We start from the raw sequence: 6,013 nt of genomic DNA, 5'->3' as shown, positions 1-6,013 counted from the left end.
CCCTGATTACCATGCCCACTATGGCCACCACCTCTACCACCCCAACCCATCCTAACTTTAGCCACATTAGATAAACAAACCAAGATAAAAATAAAAGAGAAATTGAGTGATTTATATATTCATAAGTTATCCTCTCATTTTGTGAATCCATTCTTAAACCAGATCTGGTTGAAACTGCAGAAGAAACCTAAGGAAGCCAAAATGAATAAGCAAGTTTGTAAGAAAATAAAGTCAAACTAAGAAGATGAGACATGAAAGTAAATTGTTAGGAAGACAATGATAAAATACAATCCAGGGATTAGAAATTTTTTTAAAATTTGAATTTATAAAACTTTTTAAGGAAACGAACAGTTAAAACAACAAAAATAACAATTAAAGCTTAAAACTTACATAGTAAGCCTTTAATTACACGAATCATGCATGCAATTGTGTATTAGAAAAGTCAATTTATAACTCTTCTTCAAAAAAGTGACAGACAAGTTGTTATAGAATACCTCATAACCCGTGACCCGAAATTTGATCCGTAACTGACACATTCACAATCTCGAGAGGTCAACATGATGGAATGCCTCGCAACCTCGTAAGGTGAAACACTAGCACCTCGCGAGGGAGGCATGCGGATACGCCTCGCAACCTTGAGAGGCAGGACACGTGAACACGTATGATTACTCTTCGATGCGAATCTTTTCTTAAAGACATGTCTAGGATATGTGTCAAACTTAAAGGGGCGATGTGTCACCCTCAATTATATACATGACACCTAGCTACCCCTAGCATGTCACATCAAAGGAATCGTAACTTATAAATAAGGAAAAACTGGTCCCAAGTGAAAAGAGAAAAAAATAAACCTCAACAAAGTCAAAAATGCGAAATTCAGTAATAATCAAGTTTTAACATCCACATCTAAGGGTAAGTTTGAATGGACGGTGTGTTTTTTTATGGTTAGTACAAAAACAACGGTGTTAATAAGGTTAAATACGATAATTTGAGATAAAAAATAAACTAAACGCATCGCATAATGTCCCACCGCTCAGCAAACCTACCCTTAAAAAAGAAAAGTTTTAATTTCCTAAGTGGAAGTGAACGTGACCGTGAACGTATCCAAGTTCATTTCACAATTAACATGTTATTGTTTTCTTCATTACACACCTAGATGGGTTAGTTTCTATTTTCTCTGTAGTTTCCCGATAAGCAAGCGTCTCATTCAAATCATCTTTCATTTCACGACCAGCTTGCCCGGCCCTACTTCACTGATCCCCTATTGGCTTACCCATTGTAAAAATCTTCGACGCTATTATCGAATCTTTTTATTCTTTTTACTCTACAGTCTACAGTCCCAACGTTTGAAGTTAAGTCACGCCTCTCTCTTAAATCTCTGTACATCGCTTCTTCACTTCTTCTTAAAACCCCTCAAAAGGACTGCCTCAAACAAGGAAGACAATGGCGTTTTCTGAGTTCAGGCCACTAGACGAGAACTCGCTCATCGAATACATTAAAGCCACGCCGTCTTTGTCATCGAAGATCGTCGACAACTATGATGGTTTAAAGATTAAGGAAGTTGGAGATGGCAATCTTAATTTCGTCTACATCATCGTTGGCCCTTCTGGTTCTTTTGTAATCAAGCAGGTTTCGCTTCTTCTTCTTCTTTTTTTTCTTTTTCCTTTTAATCATTAAATACTCGAAATTATGAAATGGGATATTCCATTTTTTGCGTAAAATGTCGAATACAGGCACTTCCCTACGTACGACTTATTGGGGAATCTTGGCCCATGACTAAGGAACGAGCATATTTCGAAGCGTTGGCGTTAAAACAACATGGTGCGTTATGCCCTGAACATGTTCCTGAAGTTTATCACTTTGACCGTACCATGTCCTTGATTGGAATGCGGTATTTAGAGCCGCCCCATATAATCCTTAGAAACGGGTTAATTGCTGGGATTGAATATCCTTTGTTGGCGGAACATATGTCAGAATACATGGCCAAGACTCTTTTCTGCACATCTCTCCTCTATCGGTCAACCACAGAGCACAAACGTGCAGGTAACGGACTCATATGCATTTTCTTTCTCAGTGTTTTTATGTTTTGAGTTTGGTTTTGGTGTAGTTTGAATGCTGTCACTGCAAGTACATTTGGGGATCATAAGTTAGGATTTATATAGATATAGATCGTGCACTAATAAAACTACATATTATGGAATTCTTGGTTGCAACATTGATTCATAACAAAGTTCTTGTTATATTTTGGGCCCGAATGCATCAAGTTTGATGAAACATATCAAACTATCGGTAGTTTAGGGAGTGTTGTATAATCTACTATCCAATATTTGAAATTGTATTAGAGCTTTAGAAAGTTTGCTGCTGGTGCTATTATTATCTGTTATATCTGACAAATGATTGCTCCATAATGTCTATATACCAAAGATTACTAGGGGAAAAGTATATTTTCTTATTCATTGAGTAAATGGCAAGTGTATGTTTAAGCCTGGTATTATATTAACCTATTTCTAACTATCTCCATATAGCTTCTTCCTTCAGTAGCCATTCAATGTTTAGATCTTCATGACCACGGATCTTGTCAATTCTTAGTGCAATTTTAGCAGTGACATGAATATGATTTTAATACCAGTAGTCATTCCAAATGTCATGGGAACTCATGGAATTAAGAAAAAAAATGCTTCTTTATATGCCTGTGGATATGAAGAATGAGCATTTCTGCTGATAAGCTTTGTCATTTTTCCTCTACTAGTCTGTTTGGAGCAAGTATATATGTGTTGTTTTAGATTAAAGAAATGCTATTTTCTAGTATTGATGGCTTTTAGAAGCTTCGAGATATGATGCTGATTCATTTACATTCAATGTTTTGTGCAGTGGCCGAATTTTGTGGGAATGTGGAACTATGCAGGCTCACTGAGCAGGTTGTTTTTTCTGACCCCTATAAAGTATCTGAATATAACCGTTGGACTTCACCTTATCTTGACCGTGATGCGGAGACTGTCCGGGAGGATAATCTATTGAAGATTGAAGTAGCTGAATTGAAATCTAAGTATGGTTGCTTTTCCTTTTAATGCTACCTTCTGTAACTGCCATTTTATGCTTTATCAAGTTATTAAACATCCCTTTATGTAGGTTCTGTGAAAGAGCTCAGGCTCTTATACATGGAGATCTCCATACTAGTTCTGTAATGGTTACCCTGATTCAACTCAGGTCATAGATCCAGAGTTTGCATTTTATGGACCAAAGGGATTTGATATTGGTGCTTTTATTGGAAACTTGATTCTGGCTTTCTTTGCACAAGATGGGCATGCTGGTCAAGGGAATGACAGAAAAGTATGCCTTTCATTGCCTCTCTTATTGCTTAATGAGAACTTTCCAGTATACTTGTCTTTTTAGTTTGTCATCTTTAGTTATAATTCCATCTTAGTCTATCCTGTTTTAGTATGTGCTAGAAGCTAAGTTGCTTCTGCTTTTGAATCTTGTTTAGCCATTCAATTTATGTCATCTTTAGTTATAGTTCCATCCTAATCTATACTGTTTTAATAGGTGCTAGAAGCTGAGTTGCTTCTGCTTTCGAATCTTGTTTAGCCATTCAATTTATTATGGAAAATTCTTGTCATATATCTTGCGATTTTATCGTTAAATGTGGTCTCTATGGTATCATAAGTTGTAGGTCAAGATAAAGTTGTATCACCACTATTATTTTATCTCAAGCTACTCTTGGTGGAGTTGCCTGATATTTTTTAGCATGTATGTACATATTCATACATCATACATATTGCTTTACAAGCTAAGGAAGCATCATTTATATAGGTTTTTTTTTGGAAGACTTGCAATGTTTATTTTGTTTTATAAAAATATCAAAGTATTATATTGACATTGCTGAATTTCATATTGTCATAGTCATACAAAGAGTGGATATTGAAGATAATTGAGGATACTTGGAATCTTTTCCACCAAAAGTTTACTGCACTATGGGACGAACACAAAAATGGCTCTGGGGAGGCTGATCTTCCTGCAATTTATAACAATACTGAGCTTCAGAAACTTATACAGGAAAAGTATATGAAGGAATTGTTCCACGATACTCTTGGGTTTGGTGCTGCTAAGATGATAAGGTGAGGAAATGGTTTTCTATCAGGTTCTCTACTTTTTCTATGTTCCTGGCCTTCATAATTCCGTGTTTATCTTTCTTATGGCAGTCTGTAAACTTGCATTTCAGTCCATTGCTGTTATATTTATGTCTTTGAATTAACACCGCCTTCTAGACTTTTTACTTTTTTCCCTATATTCTCAACCTTGTACTTTATCTTAATTGACTCTTAAACTGTTAACCTTGACATTTAAATTTTTTGTTGACGGTAAAAGGAAATAGATTCTTGAGTTGACTAGGAAATATTGACGAGATGTAACTTTTGAAACCTCGATGATCAGAACCCTGAGCTTGAAAATTTTGTAGAATGGCTTTTTCGTCAGAAAATTCTGGCAATCAGATAGAGGAGTCTTCCTCTACAGATTGAATAGCAATCATAGAACCAGTCTCTTCTACCTACGATGACATGCAGGATCCTATTTTGTTAAATTTATCTAATGAACTCCAAGAATTTTGTAAGGTCTAATGTTGTTGTTGTTTTTATCTTCTAATAACTTGCAGGAGAATTGTAGGTGTTGCTCATGTTGAGGATTTTGAATCAATTAAAGAAGCTAACATAAGAGCACATTGCGAGCAACGGGCTCTTGAATTAGGCAAGACACTTCTGAAGAGGAGGCGAGAGTTTGTGTCGATTAGTGAAGTTATTTCAGCCATGAAGCACGTCCAATCATGATGGAAATGATGGAAACTGCTGTGCACGTATCCATAAAAGCTTTTGCGCTTAAATAGATGGAAGGTTTTACAGGATCCATAATTTAATAAAGTTTTCATGGTCCTTTAGGCATAGGCCTTTGATTGTGTGTTAATGAGCAAAGGTTGCTGTCTATCTAACACTAGTGCTGGACCGAACTGGTGCTGTTGCAAAACACCCAAAATATATTCTGCCGAGTCCTATAGTTTAAGTCAAATGAATTTTTTTGTCCTTGTCCTATAAAGAATGGATGGCTCACTTTTTAAAAGCTTTACTACGGTTAGAGGCCTGAGTTAAGTTGATCCCCTTTTGTTCTCTGCATGAATATCCTCTCTTTTATCTTTTTAACTCTTCTAATTAGATCCGCAGATCCTTCAAAACTGTTTTTAATTTTTTTTTTTACCTGTCGGGGCTCCAAATCAATTTTGATAAATCTGAACTCTTTCTTGATGGCCAAAAGATGGTATAGCTGTATTCTAAATGCAAAAAGAGTTGACCAACCGTGGAAATATTTAGGTTTGGAACTGGGGAGCCTTCACAGGAAAAAGGAAATTTTCCCTCTTGTAGACAATGTCAAATTACTTGCCTTTACCATTGAAGTTGAATCATGCCTCTTCACACACATCAACAATTGGGACCAAAAGAAATCAATTATCTACTCGATCATGGTTGAGCCTCTGTCCTCCTCAGCAGGACCCTCTTAATCCAAGGGGTTGAAGACAGAATTGTATGGAAATTTAATTTTAATGGTTCTGTCTTTATGAAGAATGCTTATACCCATTGTATCAGTCTAGCACTATTACCCCTGTGGGATCAGCTCTGCACTAAGCGTGGACCAATATTTGGAAACTCAAAACTTCCTTACAAAATTATCATTTTCCTTTGGAAATTTGCAATAATTGCCTTCCAACCAATGATTTTCTGCACCACCCTTTACTTGAGAAAACTCGAGCAACGAATGTTACATTTAAGGTTGAACATTCTTTTACAACATAAAATACTTCTAATTTACATGTTTAAGGACATAACTAGACTAATATTAGAGTTTAATTGCATATTCGTTTCAGGTCCTTTTTAGCCCAACTAAAAAAAAAATTCAATTTTAGGCTTGTATGTCTTGAGACCAAGACTTCAATGTCTAGAGACATTGTTTTGACATTGTAGAAATTTGGCTT

General features: G+C 36.0%; 1 pseudogene; it reads left to right on the top strand.

Moving 5' to 3' along the window:
* Nucleotides 1–1,161: 1,161 nt before the first annotated feature.
* Nucleotides 1,162–5,140, top strand: LOC107930536 (methylthioribose kinase-like; annotated as a pseudogene).
* The last annotated feature ends 873 nt before the right edge of the window (nt 5,141–6,013 follow it).

This window comes from Gossypium hirsutum, chromosome D12, assembly GCF_007990345.1.
Source record: "Gossypium hirsutum isolate 1008001.06 chromosome D12, Gossypium_hirsutum_v2.1, whole genome shotgun sequence".
Lineage (NCBI taxonomy): Eukaryota > Viridiplantae > Streptophyta > Magnoliopsida > Malvales > Malvaceae > Gossypium > Gossypium hirsutum.
Note: the sequence above shows the minus strand (reverse complement) of the source record. Positions and strands in the feature narration are given on the sequence as shown.